This window comes from Ochotona curzoniae, unplaced genomic scaffold (assembly GCF_017591425.1).
Source record: "Ochotona curzoniae isolate NIBS_2020 unplaced genomic scaffold, NIBS_Ocur_1.0 contig_2210, whole genome shotgun sequence".
Taxonomy (NCBI): domain Eukaryota; kingdom Metazoa; phylum Chordata; class Mammalia; order Lagomorpha; family Ochotonidae; genus Ochotona; species Ochotona curzoniae.
In genome coordinates, this window is record NW_024465369.1 from 2,305,708 (window position 1) to 2,323,684 (window position 17,977).

The 17,977-nt window shown below is 44.0% G+C and overlaps 1 protein-coding gene across 1 annotated transcript in view; it reads right to left on the reverse strand.

The window, feature by feature from the left end:
• Positions 1-17,977, reverse strand: part of TMEM163 (transmembrane protein 163) — a 281,838-nt gene that overhangs the window by 54,220 nt on the left and 209,641 nt on the right. The window lies entirely within an intron of this gene.

Genomic DNA, 17,977 nt, shown 5'->3' on the forward strand with positions numbered 1-17,977 from the left:
GGACAGTCTCCTAGGCCAGAGCTGTGCAGGTAAGTGTTCCACACTCTCTCCATGGTGAAATCACCCACCCTCTAAACCCACAATCACTGAAAACCTCTCCTTCCTCAATTCATGGCCCCTTGCTTCTGGCTGTCCTAAGATATCAGCTGAAGAGAAAGCTACCAACTGAAATCCTATTTAGGTGGAACTCTACTCCTGGCTTGTCATTTGAGGGAGAAATCTCAACCTGAGGACTCAGTTAAAGAAATATGTTTTAGAGCAAAGCAGTCCAATAGCATTTCCTGATTTTACAAATGTTCTATTCTGTGCTGTTGTACATAGGAGTCAGTAGCCACTGGCTACTGAGTCCTTAACATATGGCTGGTACAAGCCAAGAAACGAAATTTTTACTTTCACCACCTTTAGCTAGGAATCAAATCCCCACATGTTTGTAGTGACTTTAATGCTGGACAGCACAGCTGTAAAGTTCTGGCTCAGAAATAATTGCAAGCCCCAAAAGAATCTTAGCCCATAAGTAACTTAAGATGGGGAGCCTGCTCTAGGAACCTTTGTGAAGGGCACGTGGTACCTCCCACCAGTCAATGCATTGTGCCCTTCCTCTACTGACCCACAGGTCTCCTGCTTCTTCTCATCTACACTGATCAGTCTTCAGCCACAGCAGCTGCCCTATTGAGAGAAACTGCATTTCAAAAAGAGAAACAAAATGCTAGTCACTCAATTTATGTTGTATGTGTGCCAAGTGCTGAGGCTAATGCAAACACAATCTATCCCAGAGGCTACAACTCTTATACCTAAGAGATTGGAAGCATGATAGGCTAGCCACAACTCAAGAATGTGAAAACAGACAATGAACTAGGGAGAAACTTGAGGATGGGCTCAGAATAATGAACACAACTTGGGAATGCGATGGGAAGGAAGGACAGCTCTGCAGGGTGACATCAAAGCTGGGTGTAGCGAACAGACATGAACTGCCAAGCAAAACAACTGAAAGGCTGTGGAGAGGACTTTCAACAGAGAAAACTTCATCAGCCCAAGTGAGGGGCCCTGTTTCAGGAGCAGATCAGGGTGTAGATGTTGTCCCTATAGTGTTTCACCCAAGGACAGCCATGCCAGGGCCACACACAGAGTGGATCTTATACGAACTGTAGGATTCTGCCATCCCCTGTTGGACATCAGAAAAGAACAAATACCTGGTTACCAATTCATGACTTTAAATACATATTATTGCTCAGGGAAAAATGATTATGACTGAACTTGGATAACTAACTAACAGGATAGGTGACACAAACAGCCATAATCATCTAAGTGAAACAGACACATCTGAGCCTGGGCAAGTCTTCGGAAGTAGAAATCACTGAAGAATTTTAAGCAAGTGAGACCCATGTTGCGACCATGGCTGGAGGTTGGGAGAGCTGAAGGGGAACAGAGGAATCTGCTGAGGGGTGAAGTCAGTAGCCAAGAAAACAAAATGATGTCTTCCCCTACAAAAGGGTTATAATAGCTCAGAAGAATCCATTGGGGGAGGGGGGCTCTAAGAAAAGAATTGGGAAGACTTGGTGACTGACAGAAAAGGAGAACAACACGAGGACTATTTCAATTTCGAGACTGGCCAATAGAGAAGAGATGGCGGCACACCCAAGATAGGTGCTGAAGTGAGAGAAGGGAACTGCCAGTGAGTCTAGCGTGGAACTTGGCACACTTGGGGAGGGACATGAAGCCACCCAGGTGTACTGACCCAAACCAAAGAGTGGTTTCCTGGGCCTCTATGTCTCATGCTGCTATTTCTGGAGCATATAGAGAGGAATAGAGAGGATGGAACTGGGAGCAACTCCTTTTAAGGTTTAAAGTACTACCCAGAACCTACTGATCTGCAATGCCAGGGAGATGCAGGTTGAGACACAGGACCCAAATGGTTCCGCTCCATCAACAAAGCACTGACTACTGAGTTTCCAGGCAAGAATTCAGCAGGGAACTCACATGGGGAGACACAAACAAAACATATGTGTACAACCAAGTACACAACGTATAACCAAAAGGGTAACAACAACAATAATCAATGTTGCTCCATAGTCACACTTCTAACTGGTCCTTAACCCAAAATTTCAACACAAGAATATCAAGTCCTACTGCTTTAGCTACCAGGGATGGAAGAGTCCTCTGGGTACAGATTCCCAGCTCAGAAGGGAACCCAGCACATTTTAGGACCAGCAACAAGGGCAGTGGCTGGGAATGAGAGACCAGGCAGGGCCTGAAGGCCTGAGCAGGAATCAGGGCTTTTACTGAGTGCAAGAGAAACTAATGCAGGACCAAGCAGGAAAACAATACAACCTGACATTCCAAAAGGTCTTTGCAGCACAAAGAGCACCCAGGTAGAAGCAGAGAGGCCAGAGGAAGCCAAGTGCAAAGACCCTGCAAACAAACAGTGCTAGAACAGGAGAGGCCTAACAGTAAAGTGGAGAGGAGATGGGGACCAGGTTCTGTACGTTCCTGGAAGAGCCATGAAGCCTGGCCAATGTTCCATATACTTGACACAACGAGCTAAGAAGTGGACTGGTGAGTTTCAGATAGACTTAGAAGTGATGCTTTATGCTTCAGGAGGAAAATGAAACAGAAATCCTATTGCTTCAGCAAATTGGTGATTTAAACAGATATTCCTTCCAGGCTCTTCTCTCCTGGGTGGGTGGATGGGTGGGTTAGGAGGGGGTCATGCACTTGACTGACCCAAAAGGGAACACTCTAACTCCATTCCTGGACTGTGAATCCAAGAGGAGAGAGAATTTAGGACTGAAAACTGAGATGATTCATCTCCCTCCCAGAATGGCAGGAAGGGAGAGCTCAGCTCCAGATATCAACTACCATCCCCAGGGAAGTTGGCACTGACCTTCCCCCCAGCAAGTATTCCAGAAGATTCAAGCAGAAGCTCTGAAGCCCAGGAGGTCATGTAGCATTATTATAAGTTCAGAGCATTTTGCTGACTATAAGTGAGTCACAGGCTTCGTGACAATAACAGGGAAGAGAGCAAGATGGCAGTCCTTGATGGCACAGAGCCAGGATAACACTGTAGAAAAACATGTGAAAGGGGAGATAGCAGGGTCAGTCATCTTCAACAAATGGCATTTGCCATCACAAAGAGAGGCCCGGGTCTACAATGCCCACTCACTGGGTGAGTGTATCTATGTTTCTAGGGATTCTCTCACACTAGGGTCCAAGTAGCTTGGGCACAGAGTCAGGATGTATTGCCATACATACACAAACGGACGCTTTCAGAATAAGGAGGAAGCTATAGGTCTGTGGAAGACTGTACCCTCATTCACATCAACTTGATTTCAACTAATGTCCCTACTGCTACATGACCTGTCACAGGATTTGGACACCTCTCTGTGTGGCGGGAGTATGAAGTACTTATAAAAGCTCACCAAAAACAAAAAATAGAATTGAAAAAAATTGGGGGGCTGATGCTTTGGCTAATCCTCTATCTGTGGCACTGGCATCCCATATGGGCACTGGTTCAAGTTCCAGCTGCTTTACTTCCATTTCAGCTCCCTGTTAATGATCTGTGGAAGGGGGCCCCAAATGCTTGGGTTCCTGACATCCATGTGAGAGACCTAGATGAAGCTCCTGGCTTTGGCTTGGTTTCTCCGTGGCCATTGTGGCTCTCTGCAGAGTGAATCAATGAATGAAAGATCTTACTGTTTATGTCTTCCTGCCTTTCAAATAAATCAGTTTTAAAAATAATAGGGGGCAACAAAAATTATGAAATAGCTTTTTCATAACACAGATACTCCATGAATATTTCGAAACATCTTCAAATGCTAGGATTTTTAAAGTTTTACACCAAAATAAGGTAAGATTTTCATTTCCATTTTTCTTACTCTCAGTACCTCAAAAGTATGGCCTCACTCTTAGGCTTGGCCTTGTGACTTGCCTTGGCCAACAGAGTTGTCATCTCTTCCAACTGGGCAACATATAGGATTTGCTTGGCCTAGCTTCTATCCAGCAGTCCTGCATGAGGACATTTTTGCGTGAGATGAAAGAATTCACATGCCACAGCCTCCACCAATGGAGGTTGTTCATTTCCTCTCCAAATCTGATAGACCCAAGGGAGAAAGATCTTGGGGCTGTACAGTATCTGGAATAGGAGATGCAGGAATAGGAATAGGGCCTGCATGAGGCTCACTGTGGGACACCTGTCTGATTTTCCCCGAGTCCCAGTCCATCCACAAAACAAGCAATCCCAAGGTCCCTGGAGATACAGATCTCTTGAATGAAAGATCTTCCAGTATTAGAAAAAGAACAGAAGCCCCAGGTGACTTCTGGAGCCCTGGCCCACTGGGGAGGCACCAGGCTCCACCCTCCACCTCTGTCTGAGAGAAGCACAGAGCTCAGCACTCAGGGCACGCAGGCTTCTTGATGTGACTCAGTTAATTGAATCTTCTCCTTCTTTCTATCCCTACAACAACCCTATCATTTTCTTAGTAACCTATTCTCTAGTGTTGCTAGTCGGCTTGATTACAGTATTTAAAGTAATTGGCTTAAATTGTTCATTCACTTGGATCTGCTTCTGGGAGTCGATCCTGGAAGAAAAGGCTTTCACAGCAGTATTATTGGTATTTAAAAGTGGGAATTTCAAATGCATCATAAAAGGACTGTTTAACTGATACAGCAATCCAATTAATTGACTATTAAGTGTCAATTAAATCTTTCTATTCAGAGCTAGACATTGTCCAAGAAATAACTACTCTTTGAAAATTCAGGATATAAAATGGTATACAAATAGGAGCTAGCCTAACCCATATCCCATATAGGCACTGATTCGTATTCTTGCATTGCCACTTCTGATCCAGCTCCCTGATAATCACCTGAGAAAAGCAGAAGATGGAGCATGTGTTTGGGCTCCATTTTTTTCCATGTGGAAAACTGGGACGAATCTCCTGACTTCAGCCTGACCTAGAGCTGACCACTGTGCCATCTGGGGGGAATGAACCAGTGAATGGAAGCTCTCTCTCCCTCTTCTCTTCCTCTTTCTGTCTCTCCAGGCATTATCTTTTAATTCAGTTTTTCATGTTCTTGTTCAAGAGCCCTCTTCTGTAACGTCAAACAGAAGCAGAGAGGGACAGTTTTGGAAGTCACCCCATAAAGTCACGGGGTGAGGTTGAAGTTTATTCCCTTCTTCTGTCCTGAATGCTATTATAAGAAGGAATTTTCTAGAAATACCTTCCTCAGCTCCATCACTTTCAACATTTCTTTTTATTTGTAACCTTGCACAATGTAAAATGCTGGTACCCTTCAGGTCTCAAACTTGATTGTAAGAATTAATCAGGTTTTCCCAAGCATCTGCCATCTGCCCTGTACAGTGAGGGGCTTAGGTATGGAAAGCAAGGTGCTGTTGACCCACAGTGCCAGTACTGGAGCAATACAATAAATTCCTACCCAAACCCAGCTTTTGACTCTCCTTATCCATGACCCCCTTATAAGAAAACTGGAATAATAAAAATACCACTTCCCTCCATGGGTTATAAAAATGGGTACAACACCATAAGATGACATGTGATGATACTGAACATATACAATGTTATCGATAATAATTCTAATTGTATCTTCTTCCATCACTAGGACGTTTGCTAAAACTAACCAATGGCAGACCCTTTGTGAATATCAGTCTTAGGGCCAAATCCCCAAGGTATGAAGTTCTTGTGGCAAGAATCTCACAGTACATGGGTAGGAGTGTACACCTGATAGAGAATTTTCATGTGCTTCTTTTCATCCATGGAACCATGTGATGAATCACTGTTCACATACAAGACATTAGGAGGGTTGAGAGAGAAGCTTTAGACAGAAACAGACCTGTGCAGGGTTATAAAGACAGTCAACAGGGCTTTTATTCTTGCCACAGTTTTTAAAATATGTGCTTTAGACACCTATATTTCATTATCAGAACACTTGATTTGAGTCCCAACTCTGTCTCCCAATCCAGATTCTGATGATACATATCCTGGAGACAGCACATAGCAGTTCAAATGCTTGGAGTCTGGTCACCTGCACAGGATGCACTGATGAGCTCCAGCCTTAGTTTCAGCCTAGCCCAAGGCCAGCGATTGTGGGTATCTGGGAAGACACACAGGTTTCTCTCCATCTCCCTGTCTCTTTTTCTACCTTTCAAAATAAAATTTTCAAAGAAATGTTAAGCTAACCAATAGGTGAGCTAAGAGAAATCTAAATTTGTGGTTTACAACACAAATACACATGAGTATCACATAGCTGTGTTTAATAATTTGTCTAACAACAGTACTTCTGTAATTACTGAATTGGGGTAGGATTCAGGAATCTTGGGTTCTATTTTTTTTAGATTTATTTTATTATTTTTATTACAGAGGAGGAGAGACAGAGAGGAAGATCTTCTGTCCGATGGTTCACTCCCCAGGTGACCACAATGGCCGGTGCTATTCCGATCTGAAGCTAGGAGTCAGGAACCTCCTCCAGGTCCTAAGGTGTAGGGTTTCACAGGGGTGCAGGGTCCCAAGGCTTTGGGCTGTCCTCGACTGCTTTCCCAAGCCACAGGCAGGGAGCTGGATGGGAGATGGAGCTGCCAGGATTAGAACCGGCACCCATATGGGGTCCCGGCTTGTCCAAGGTGAGGACTTCAGCTGCTAGGCCATGGCGCTGGGCCCAAACCTTGGGTTCTAAATCTATCTTTGTCATTAACTAGTGATCACATAAGAAAACATCCCCAGACCTCAGCTTTTCCCTCTTAAAAAATATGCCAAATGGAAATATGCCATTATAAAATGTAGGAACAATAAGTAACGCAAGAGGTGAGAGGGCAGGGAATGCAAGCAGGAGGAAGGATGAGAGGGTGAGAAGCAACACTGCGGTGCTAAATGTGAATTGTGAAATTGGTTCACTTCATATAAAATTTTTTAAAAATAAATAAAAATTAGCTTCTTTACACACCAATATCTTGACATCCTGAAATTCTACTATCATTGCAGCAGTGGGAATTCTGGCTTATTAAGGATTCTGCTTTAAAATCAACAGGTTTGAGCACAGATTTATTTTGCATCACCAAAATGTAAGAACTGAACAGTGGGGATTACTTACCCACTGGCAAGTGAGAGGAACAAAGTTGACTTTTCCACGGAGCCATCTGCAAAGTGTAGGTTCTCTCTCATCTATTGCTGCACAGGTGTTAGGATGAGGGAAAAGCATGTATCATGGTATTGGCTGTATCACACTGATTTTTGCAACTTCTTTGGCCCACACACTCTAGCTTTGGAATGGCTGACATTTCACAGGATAAGAGATAATGCAAAGAGTGTGCATGAGTATTAAGAAAAAATACTCTTTGCCCATTGAGCTGGGAAGCAGGTTTTCTCAAAAGAGTGGTTTAAAATGACCATTATCAATATATGGCTATATTACTGCATCACAAGTTGGGAAGAGCACATAATTAATCCTAAAGTGTCCATCCACAGAGGTTATAGTTTCAGAAATTTTGGAACTTTAAGCTAAAATAAAAATCTTTCATTGATAACAGAATACCAAGACTTCCACATAAAGTGCAGATTTGCACACAGACTATTAATTAGGTCCTTAAATCAGTTATGTATATTGCAAAACTACTTGTGATACCAGCAAGCACTGCAGGCATTGCATCATAGCATATTGACACCACATACAATCCTGACATCCCATACTGGAGCAACAGTGAGAGCCCTTTCTGCTCTGCTTCTGATCTAGCTTTCTGCTAATGTACCAGGAGAGGCAATGAATGATGACCCAAGTGCTTGAGTTCCAGCTACCCATGTGGGAACTGCAAATGGAGTTCCTGCCTTTGACCTGGCTGAGCCCAACTGTGTGGATACTTGGAACCAGTGGATGAAGATCAATCTGTCTCTTTTTGTCCCTCTCTCACTGTGCCTTTCAAATAAATCTTTAGTAAAGAGAGGGCAGGCTGTCATCCTGCTCATGTGAAGAATGGGGAGATTAAAAAACATAAACCTATCATGCTGAATAAATACAAAGACATCCCAGAGGAAAGGTGCACATTTTTGAGCTCCAGTTCAGAAAAACTGCAGGAGGCAATGAAGCAGAAAGATACCGTTGGTGCGACATCACACCCTCATAGCCAGCTCAGATTTCCTTTAGTCGCTCCCTGCCACAGTCTCAACTTGTTGCCCATCGGGGTGGCCTGGTCTACCTTCCAAGATGACAAGGCAGGAGGGAGCCTGTGCCGTCTGTGGAAGCGGCCATGGTAACCCACCTCAACAGATTCTTTCTGCCCTTTACTCCAATCTCTCACTCCTGTTTTTTGGATCACTCCTGGAGCCAATATCCAATCAGCTGCCTGCAGCCAGGTCTCAGTTCCCAGTCACAGACAGCAGGAGGTCCGGAGAGGGTCCAGCACAGGGACAGTCATAATCAAGAGAAAGTGAGACAATCCGGATCCAACTTTGACAAAATGAAGCCACTAATATTTGCATGAACAACCAAATGAAGACTCAGAACAGCAATTTCCACAATCTCCTTGTTTTGTACATTGGATCTGTCCAGCTCCTCCTGGGACTGGGACATCACCTGTACTCAAATGTCTGACCTAAAGCAAGAGTCCTTGGTTAATTGCTGCAATAGTCCACAATTCTGTCACCTTTTAAGATATTCACAGATCACAAAGATAAGGAATAGCCCAAGCCAAACAAAGCAGTCTTGCCAAAAAGCAAAGCAACCAAGATTTCTCTCTCCTTAAATGACATATTTTGCCTCAAAGTCCACTGATTTACCCCTCTTTTTGGGGATGTCTTTAAAATCTTCTATAGATTATCATAGGAGGCCTCAGTAAGGCAGTGGTAAAGCCTGTGACTACCTTACAGGTGTGCAATAGATTAGGGTGGCCTCTGGGTGTGACACAGAAGGCAGAGATGAGTTTAGAGCAGAAAAAGGTATGAACTTCCTGCAGCCAAATAAACCCAGAGATGTTGGCATCAGCCCTCCTGGTGGCTGCTACTGGTCAGAATGGAGGGGAGGTTTGAGTGTTCAGTTCTCTGAAATAGCTGCATGAGAAAGGCAGGAAAGGATCATGACATAAGCTTTAAAATTGCTTATCTACTTATTCACTTGAAAGGCATACACACACAGAGAAAGAGAGAGAAATGGTCCATCTGCTGATTTCCTTCCCAACTGCCTGAAAAAGCCAATGCTGGGACAGGTTGAAGTCAGGAGCTCTATCTAGGTCTTCCACATTGGTGGTGGGGGCCCTATATACTTGGGCCTTCTTCTACAGCTTTCCCAGGCATATTCACAGGGGGCTGGATCAGCAACAGAACAGCTAAGGCTGGAACTGGCACTCTGATCATGAGATGCCAGTGTTGTAGAGACCTAAGTTGTATTTAACCCGTTGAATCACAACACCAGCCCTGTGAGCCAGCTTTAAAATAAAACACAACTTTCTCAGCATGAATGGAATGAATGCAGGGAGAGAGGAAAGAGTGGGCAATTATGTACCAAAAGGCTTTCAACAAAGCATTTTGTTGTTTAGGTTTTTAAAAATTGTTGACATAAAAAAAATAGTGCATACATTATGGGTTACCACATAATGTGAGACACATATATACCTTACTGGGGAAAATACATCTACCTTCTCAAACACTTAACAATTCTTTATGGTAAAAATATCTAAAACCTTATCCTCTAGTTTTATTTTACTACTTATTAAAAAATACTTTATTGTATGATTCAGTTCCATAGGCTCTGGGATTTGCCTTACCCCTCTCCAAATCCCTTCCCTTCATCCTCACTGATTTCCCCTATTAAAATAGTATAGTTTTTCATGAATAGCCCTAAGTCTGTCATTCTGCTATTTCAGTGTACCCTGACATTGTAGGTATGTACAAATGGCAGAGTCCAGAATCTATTGTCAAGAAATATTTAACAGTTTCATTGGAAATCCATCTTTAATTTAGAAATAGAGATGCATACTGCATTGTATCTTTACATCTGCATATGACAGACTATTACACAGTTACTATACATCCTCTAAAACTAAAAGCCATAAAACAAATTGTTTGTTTATCTGAAACCCAGAGTAAGACGAGGAAAGATGAGAAAGAAGGTGAGAGAGACAAAGGGGGGGAGAGAGAGAGAGAGAGAGATCGAGAGATCGAGAGATCTGCCATCTGCTGGTTCAGTTACTGAATGACCAGGGCTAAAGTCAAGAGCCAGAAACTCCATCTGGACATACTACAAAGGTGGCAGGTGCCCAAGTACTTTGGCCATCCTCTGTTGCTTTCCCAGGCACGTGAACAGGGTGTTGGACTGGAAGTGGAATAGCTAGGATTCAAACCAGCACTTAATGGGATGCCATCATCACATGTGGTAGCTTAACCCACTGTACTACAATGCCAGTCCCTAATGTTGTTTTAATGGAGAAATATACAATGCATTAACCTTATCTATAGTCACCCTGCTATGTAATACAACTCAAGAGTCTGTGATACAAATTAGAGGAAAAGAATTCGCAACATCAGCCCTTCCCACAGCATATGCCTCTGGAATCCAAGATCTCACAGCAATATAAAGACAAACTGGTGGTAGAGGAAGAAAATCTTGCTATCATTTGTCTGACTCTGCAAGAACCACTTAGAAAAAGCAAGGAGGGGAGAGACCATTAGAGTAAGATAATCCATCACTCTGTAATTGATGCATCCATACATTCCCTCAAATATAGAGCTGATACCCTACAAATGGCTCATTTGTCAATTCATTACCTAAAGATGACCCCTAATAAGGAATTATCAGGCACAATGACATCTGTGAAATCCAGCACAGTGCTCTGATTCGTGACAATCACAGTGGAAGCCCTGTTTGAGTCAAGTACTGCTCAGAGCACAGGCTCGGCAGCTAGTGTCTGGTGACATGGACAGCATCTCCACTCACTCCTGTGCCATGGCTTACCCTCTCGGTAAAGGGGAATGGCAGGATGACCATTGTTCTTTCACAAGCAGGGCTATTTAACACACAGTGCCTGGCACACAGTTTGGTAGGTTTTTCTTTGCTTTTTGTTCAATAAACTAGTTTGATGACACATAAATATACTTGATCCAAACAGGCAAAGTGCCCTCATTTTCTTAGACCACCCTCTCATTTTCTTACAAAAGTCTGAAATGCCTTCTTAGTTACAAACCCATTTTCCCTTTACTGATTCTGGGACTCTGTATCGAAATCACGTGTCAAATGAGATCATCATAGATAACCTCATCCAGAGTCAGTGGCAAAGGCCCAGGATGGAGAAAGCCTGTTGAGTCTCACACTGTTCATCAGAACCATTTCTGGGGCACTCGGGCCCCTTCTTAAAGTTTCCAACTCTGCTGTCTCAGGTAAGGTGCTATGAGTTCTGTTTTTATTTGTTTTGCAAAACTGTATGGGTGTTTCTCATGAAACAAAAGCCTTGAGAACTTCTAAGACACAGTCATGGCTCTAGGTCAGTGGTTCTTAGCTAAGTCAATTCTGTTTTCCACCTTCACCCATACCTTCCCTCCCCCCGAAGAAAAGGGGTCATTTGGCAATGTCTAGAGACATCTTCTACTGTCACCATTTGTATGCCCTGGAAGCTACCAAGCAGAGACTAGGGATGCTGATAAACATGCTATAATGCACAGGCTGGACCCCACCACAGGAATGATCTGGTTCTACACAGCAACCACAGGAACCTTGGGAAACTTGTTCTAGGACACTTGAGAGAATGTCTTTCTCTTGATGGATACCTGGGAACAGACATCAGGCTTACAAGATCATCATTTGAGCAATCCACAAAGTCAAAGGAACCAAACTGGGTAACACATGGACTGTCGACTGGAGGGATAGTTGTAAAGGAACAGTGATAAACGCCTAGAGACCACACTAACCTCAGGTATACAAGGAAAACAAACTTCACACAGAACACATCAAATTATTCCAATCCTTAGACAGATCGGGACCAGAGCAAGACCAGTGGGTACCAGCTCCACTTGCTAAATGCCTCCTAAGTGGCCCACACTCTCCCATCTATTCCTGACAGTTGCCCTGTAACACAGGTATGTTAACAGTTCAAAGGGTTTGTTGACCTCATCTGCCTACACTCTGGGCACCCATCAGTCTCTTCTCATCCCACTGTATCTTTGTTTCTCAGACTCACACCCTAGGCACCTGCTTGTCTATTCCTTCCCTGGCCCCATCCCAGGTCTTGGGAGAATTTCAAAGCTGGCAATTCTCGGGCTTTGGGGTCTTCATAAGCTCAGTGGAGGATCACTCAGCACCTGAAAACTTGAAACCCAGAGTTTCTTGCCATGGCCTTTGTGGAGCACACATCACTCAGGCTAGTGATTGGCAGCTTGTCTCTATAGAGATGGGCTCAGAGACATAAGCTCCATCATCCAATCCTCTTACAAAAAGACAAAGTAAAGAACAAAACAAAACAAAAACATGGCTCAACTGGTCCAAGAGAACAAAAGCATTTGAATTGTCTTCATTTGGAGGAAGCCAGCTTCTGAGGAGCTTCTCAAAGGGGAACTAAGCAAGTGAGTTAGAGACTAAACTATTTTGGCACCAGCAGTTTCTGAAATGCCAGCACTTGAGGGCTTTGTAAACACACACATATTAGATAACTGCCTCTCCAGCCCCCAGGTCACACAACCAGATATTACGAGTACACATTTGTAAATTATTCATTGTTTAGCTTGGGGGTTGCAGATATAAGCATGGCTTTGCCAACCATAGCCTTTATTTTGCCAACAACCCAAACAACCTTTTTAGGACAGGATGCCAGCCACACAGGGTGCATGAGTATGGGAGCAATAAAGACGAAAGTCATTTATTATCCCCACCATAATTAGCCTACTGGCTTATCCAAGGCTCATTCAGATTTGCCCTCCTGTTGTAAATACCCCATTTTGCTCTAATTTGTTTGCCCAATGATTTTGAATTAAAGTAATCTGCCATTTGCTTTTTTAAAACAACAACAACAACAACAAAAAAACAAGTGGAGACAGAGGCTGAATCCCATGCCTGTTGAAAGAAAAGTGACATGTGGTTTCGACACCCTAAGCAATCAGTGAGATGCCCATTCCATTCCTAATTACCAGTCCACTGGTCTTCTAACAGATGGAAAAGACCGACACACCCCTAACAGCTTATATAAAGAAGCACTGGGTAATGACAACCCTGCATTCAATCTGCCTCATTAATGCCAGAGGTAGTTCAACCGAATGAGAGCCTTACGAGCCAGACTGATGCATGTGTACACAGTAATTGTATTAACCATGAACAAAGCCTTGTAGAAAGAAAAAAAAAAAAGGCTTCCAATTCAAAACCATGAAATAGATACACAATTTTTAACCTTCACTGACAGAAGAGCTTGTTGGTGGGTAGGTTAGGTAGATGGGGTGGGAGCTGGGGGTTGGGGGCAGTGGAGTAAGCTATTACTAGCCTGTGAAGACAACAGGGAATAAAAGCATCAACCAGCCAGTCAATCACAGGAATTATTCATGGGCTTGTTGAAAGGTCACATGCCAAAAACTTCAGTTAAGAGAAAAGAGCTCAGGTATGGAACTCAGGTTTTTTTTTAAACCCATCATCAGATTTGAAAAAGAGAAAGGCAAAATTTCACTTAGCAATACATATGAAGTGATCATTGCTATCTTCTAAACTCTGGTCCTGGGCAGAGCTAGAAGGCACCCTGCTGTGTCCCTGAACTTCTCAGGTCTCTACTGTTTCATGGCCACCCCTATAAATACTCTAATCATTGGGAGGCTTCTTCTGGGGGACTTAGCCCAGAGGTGGGTAACAGAACCAAAATTCCAAGAACCAGAGTGATTATTGTAGAGAGTGGAGGGGCCCCCATATTCTGGTGGTTCTGCCCCTGAGAGGATTTTGTCCCTCACTGGAACATAGGACACCAATTGGGATGGAGGTGGTGCCTAGTAGGGAAAGCCAAGAATGTTGGCAAACAATTTTCCCATCACTGAGAAAGACAGGAACCCCACAAGTCCACAGAGCTGAGGTTGAAACATCTTGGTCAATTTTAATAGTTTACACCCATTGCAACAGAGCTTGGTTCTGTAGCTATCAGCAGCAACATAAGCTGAGATCTCACTCCAATCTCAAAGCCTTTTCAAACTTTTGCAGCCAGAATCTGTGTCCCAGTGATCCACACAAGGAGATTACAATCAGAGCTGCAATCGTTTGGAATGATGGCTCTCAAATGAGGCTAAACTTGGAGGTTGCCTGATGCTCTCAATCAGGTGTTTTTCGTCTGGGAAGCAGCCCAGGGCACTGAGAGCTGGCAGAGCTCCCCTGGTGACTTCAAGGTGCAGCCCACAGCAAGAAGCACCATCCTCAGAGACTCCTGCATTAACAGTGCAGCATCACCATAATTGGGGAGCTTGTTAGAGCAGCAACTTCCTGGCCTCCATTCCCACCCACAGTGGAGACCATGCACTGGAGCTGGTGCACTTTAACAAGCCCTCAGAGGACTCTGGTTCTCTAGGTCATGGGAGTCAGAACAGCACAGCATTCTGCGAAGTGCCACCTGCCTCCCAGCAATTTCTCATGACTTGCAGATCATGGCTCAGGACAGCTTCTGTATTCAAGATTCAAGAAGCTTGCATTCTGCAGGGCTTCAACTATAAAGTCAGTGGCTAAGTAGCACTACAGAGTGGGCAAGGAGAAAATGAAACACATGAGCATTTTTATTCGCACAAGCACAAAATGTTTTCCATTTGTTGAGAGAAAAAGATGTGTTGGTCATTGACAGTCCAATTTCTGGATCATAAGTTACAGACAGGAATGTCTTGATTTCAGAACAAGGTAACAAAATTGAGATTCAAGGCTAGGACCCAGATTCAAGGCTCCACCCAGCTGGTGGAGCCAATGTGGGCTACAGAAGCAAGAACCATACCGGGTCCTGCTCAATGCACCACCAGCTCCCACCTCTCAGAGGTGGCCTGGTCTCTGCCCCTGAGTTCCCACAGCTCTAACTACAACCTCATGAGCTTTGACCAAGAAGCCCACAACTCCTGAGACTGAGGATGATGTCTGCATGTCCAGGGAGATGGTGGATCTGAACTTCAAGGAAGTGCCCAGGCCACACCCAACCCAGATGGTGGCTCTGACCACTTACACTTCTCTGCATCAGCAGCCACTGGCAATGGTGGAAAAGAGGCAACAGGAGAACACAAGCCCCATGAGTCATGCAAGAGGCCACACTGTGGTCACGCACAGCAAGAACTGGAGCTCAATCTGGATCTCAAGAGATATGTGCAGCTCCTGTTAGCTTTACCTATCAAAAAAGTATTAGTAAAAATAAATTAACAAACAAAAAAAGATGGGGGCTGGCACTGTAGCACAGCACATGATGCCATTGCCTGTGATACTGACATCTCAGTTGCTCTGCTTCCAATTCGGTTTCCCGCTAATGCACCTGAGGAAGCAGCTGAAGATGGCCAACAGAGACCAAGATGAAGTTCCAGACTCCAGGCCTCTAGCCCGGATCCAGACATTGTAGCCATCTGGAGAATAAACTAACGGTCAGAAGATCTCCGTCTCCCCCTAATTCTGCCTTCCAAATAAATAAATAAATAAATCTAAGAATTAAGAAACCTTGGCTTCCAGCCTTGTGACACTCTAAGTGTTGTAGGAAGTAACCCCAGCAGAAATACATGGCTGCCCTCTGGGCTAAAGGGATAAGTACAGCACAGCCCACAAGCACTCAAAGGAGCTTTGACCTCTCAGTCTGTATTTGGGTGTCAAGAGGAAAATTCCATAGATCAATCAAATGGCATGCAGTTTATCTGAGCAAAGAAAAACAAAAAGTTCACAACCAGGTAGTTCTGGAACCACAGCAGGTTCTAAAAATGCCAGCACACATCAGGATCAGATGGCATTTACAGAAAACACAATAAGAGGCATGGGAAACAACTCAGCTGGCTACAGCTTAGGCAGTCAACCAGTTGGTTGACTACAGAATGTCCTGTGCTGAACTAGGGTTCAGGAACTGCCATTAAGCTCCACAAGGATTTGATCTCTTGAGCTCAGGGCAGTTTCCTAGTCCAAATCTATGGCCTTCCACAAGTTTAATGTTGGAAACAGCCTGTTAAAAGCATCAGCTGCTGCCTGGTGCAGTGGCCTAGCAGCTAAATCCTGGTGTATATAAGGTGACGATCCTTGGTATGTGCCAGGATCCTATATGGCCACAGACCATGTTCTGGCTGCTCTGCTTTCCATTCAGCTCCCTGTTTTTGTGGCCTGGGAAAGCAATCAAAGATGGCCCAAAACCTTGGGCCCCTGCGCCCATGTGGGAGACCTGGAAGAGGTTCCAGGCTCCTGGCTCAGATGGGCACAGCTCCTGATGCTTGAGGAATCAACAGACAGAAGATATTCCTCTTTGTCTTGCTTCCTCTCCAAATATCTGCCTTTCCAATAAAAATAAACAAATATTTTAAAAAACACTCAAGATTGGCAGAATAAAAGTCTCTGGCTGGATGATTATGCCACACATATCTCCTGGCTGATGAAAGCCTTTAGGTAATGAATGCAGTCTTCCCCTCTGGAGGAACTACTTGTAAAATCAAAGCAAACACTGGTTGACAGTGGGTAGGGAGGACAGCTCCACAATGCAATGTGCCACTCGGTCCTTTCGAAAGCCACTCATGAGCCATCATCGTCTCTCAAAGTCCAGGTCTGCTTTTGTCCTAACTAAACCATTATGTTTCAAGAAGAATGTGGTAAAAACTCATTCTACTATAACATGTTGACTGGGAAAACTTAATAAAGACTTAAATAAAAGACCTCTGAAAGGCAGCCTAGTTCAGTTGTGCTCCTCAAGACACATGAGGTTTCCCATCATCCACAGCCTAAGCCATGACTGCTGCATTAAGTCTTTACCAATACAATGCCTCATTTCAAAGCAAAAGTTGGGCGAATCATGGAGAGAGCCTTCAATTCATTCCAGTAATGAGAAATGCCATATCCCTCATCTCCTGTCCTGGCCTAACAGATCATTTTTCACACAAGACTGTCAGTTTTAACAGGATCAAATCTCATCTCTGGGTAATGACAGCCTCATTATCTCCCTTCTAGCCCTGCACTCCAAATTCCTGGCTTCTCTAGAAAGACACCCATGTGTATATATACACATATGTATGTCTGTGTGTTTATATATTCAAATGTCCACATATATGCATATGTACATTCATATTACATATACATATAAACGCAGGCAAACAGAAAGGGAAGACATGGGCCAACGTGATAACTAGTGGCTAAATCGTCACTTTATATGCACCAGGAACCCATATGGGTGCCAGATCATATCCCTGCTGCTCTACTTCCCATCCAGCTCCCTGCTTGTGGCCTGGGAAAGCAGGAGAGGATGATCCAAAGCCTTGAGACCCTGCATGGGAGACCTGGAACAAGTTCCTGGCTCCCAGCTCAGGTAGGCTCCTCTCTAGCCATTGTGGCCACTTAGGGAGTGAACCAGTGGATGGAAGATCTTTCTTCCCTTCTCTCTGTAAATTCAGTTTTCGATAAAAATAAATAACTCTTTAAAAAGAAAAAAGAGAAGTAATTTTTTTAAAAAGGAGAGTGTGAGGAAAGAACCAAAAAGAGGAGGGGTTTGCCACCGTGGCACAGTGAGTAAAGACAATACCTACAGTGCAGACATTCCATACTGGCACTGATTTGAGTCCTGGCTGCACCATTTCTCATCTGGATTTCTGATAATGTATCTGGGAAAGAAGTGGAGGTAGGCTCAAGTAGTTGGGCCCCTGCACCCATGTGGAAGACCTGGAAGAAGCTCCTGGTTTCACATCTGCCCAGTTCTGGCTGTTGTGATTTTGGGAATCAATCAGCAGATGGAAACCCACATTCATGCTCGCTCACTCGCTCACTCAGTCTCTGCAGTTGTTTCAAATAAATACATACATCTTAAAGAGAAAGCAATAGAGGAGGG